General features: G+C 43.9%; 1 long non-coding RNA gene across 1 annotated transcript; it reads left to right on the forward strand.

Annotated features, from left to right (window-relative positions):
- Positions 1-1,269: 1,269 nt before the first annotated feature.
- On the forward strand, positions 1,270-2,198 carry LOC116373674 (uncharacterized). The gene is made up of 3 exons (XR_004209598.1): positions 1,270-1,290; positions 1,416-1,691; positions 2,149-2,198. It is a non-coding gene; the product is annotated as an uncharacterized LOC116373674 (long non-coding RNA).
- Positions 2,199-2,412: the final 214 nt, after the last annotated feature.

Raw genomic sequence — 2,412 nt, forward strand, 5'->3', positions numbered from 1 at the left:
AGCGTCAGTTCACCAGGTAGGTAGAGTATAAATCTACAGTGATTATAGCAGTTCAATATTAGTCAACTTTATTATCCCACATGGAGAAATTCATGTGTCCATACAAACCATTCTAAACCCCAATAACAAGTAGTGTTTTATGGAACTACTAATACTTGTCAACCACAAAGCATCACTGCTGTTAGAATAACAGAATCACTGTCATCATCTGTCCTCACCACTGTGTTTTCCTCTCTGCTGTTTACAGCTGAACTCTCAGTCAGACTGGTGAATGGGACCACTTCCTGTTCTGGGACAGTTCTGGTCTTCTACAGAGGAGAGTGGTCAGGTCTATGTCCTAATTGGTGGAGCATAATGAGAGAGGTTAAGGTTGTGTGTAGAGAGCTGGATTGTGGGAATCCTGTATCTGAATCTAGAGGACCTCTGATTGAAGATGGAAGAGGAGGAGTCAGACTATATGGTTGTAGTGGAGATGAGTCTACTATTAGACAGTGTGGCATCACAGGAGGACGTGGTGTCTGTAATGGTGGATATTATCGTCATGTGATCTGTTCAGGTAAGAGACTGGTCATATTGAGAGATTTATTTATACATTATACAATATTACCATGTATCATGTTTTATGTGTTTTTATTTCATTTAAATAGAGGGAGAGATGTCAGATGTATTTAAACATTATATTTGTGTTTGTCATATTGGTTTATGGGAGATGTTCATGGGCAGATCATTGTAGTTCAGATGGTACTGAAGTGAAGCTGCCTAATGGATGTCCAGCTGTTTATTTTCTATAAAGTGAAGTGAACTTATTCCTGTCTCCTGCCTGCATTATTCCCAACCTGATCCTGAGTGACTAAGAACCCATTTCTACCTCTTACAGTATCAAACATAGCAAACTACTATCTTTTATCCAACATATTTGTGTTTAGTCCTTGACAGTGTCATCAACAAAACTGATTGAATGTTCAACCAACTCTTTTTCTCCAGAGTCTGTGCGGCTTGTGGATGGAGCTGGTCTCTGCTCTGGGAGAGTGGAGGTGAAGTCTAATCAGTCCTGGGCCTCAGTGTGTGAAGCTGACTTTGACCGGCAGGATGCAGAGGTAGTCTGTGGGGAGCTTGGCTGTGGGGCTCCTGCAGCTCTACAGGGGGGGCTCTATGGAGAAGGTGAGGGTCAGACCTGGGATAAAGAGTTCCAGTGTAAAGGCAATGAGTCCCTTCTCCTGGACTGTGACACCTCAGACAGAGAGAACAACACCTGCCTACCTGGTAATGCTGTTGGACTCACCTGCTCAGGTAAGAAACAGTTTGTCATTCAATCAACATTGTTTCTCACCTGGAGTGAAGAATATGAGAGACAATATAGGTGTGTTAAAGTGAGAAAATAGTAAGATTACTGTCTCTCTCTTTTCTTTTCTCAGAGCCTGATGATGTGAGGCTGGTGGGAGGAGGCAGTCGCTGTGCTGGTGGAGTGGAGTGCTACGACCAGGGAGAGTGGAGGACTGTGGGATCTTACAGGAAACACGAGGATGCAGCTGCAGTAGTGTGTAGACAGCTGGGTTGTGGCTCCACTGTTTCATCACTACCTGGAAACACCACTAGAGAGTTTGGAGTTTCCTGTTCTGGGTCTGAGTCTTCACTGAGGGAGTGTTTTAGAAGTTATTATCTCCTTCCTGAACTCACAGTGATCTGCTCAGGTAATAACAACATATTATAATTATATTCAACTAATTTCCTTCATTCATACAACTTCCTCTGCACCTCTCATGATGACTGTTTAACTTGTCAGTCTGCTTTACTAAATAGATCACTCAGTCAAGTAGGAATCAAATACAACTTAAATATCCCAGAATGCTTTTGTATTTGAGTGTTATCTCAGTGAACGTCTCTACTCACTACCACTGTCACATGTCATGTTATTGTCACATCTAAATGAGGAAAGTAGTTGAGGAGCTACGTTTTCTTTTTCTCTCCTCTTGTTCCAGATGTCCTGCTTCAGCCTGATATCAACATATGTTGTCTCAGTGACTGTAGGCCCACTACTCATGTTGCCCTGTGAGGGAGGGTGGCTGGCACTGTTACATGCTGATGTTATTGTCATATCTATAGGAAACTAGTTGAAGAGGTTTATCTTGTTCTCTTTTATTGTTACAGATCTCCTGGTCCAGCCTGATATCTTCCTGACTGACCCAATGGGAGGGGTCTTCAGGGGCCACCAGGGGCCTGAGATGTTCAGGGGCTACAACTTCACCATCACCTGCTCCACTCAGCCACAGTACCCAGGAGGCTCCTTCCTCCTCACGTTCACCGGCTCCAACAGAACCCAGACCCAGCCAGCTGTCAATCACTCTGCTGCCTTCCTCTTCCCTGCTGCAGATGACTCCCACCAAGGGAACTACAGCTGTGTTTATGAGAATT

Source organism: Oncorhynchus kisutch, unplaced genomic scaffold, assembly GCF_002021735.2.
Source record: "Oncorhynchus kisutch isolate 150728-3 unplaced genomic scaffold, Okis_V2 scaffold4067, whole genome shotgun sequence".
Taxonomy (NCBI): Eukaryota; Metazoa; Chordata; class Actinopteri; order Salmoniformes; family Salmonidae; genus Oncorhynchus; species Oncorhynchus kisutch.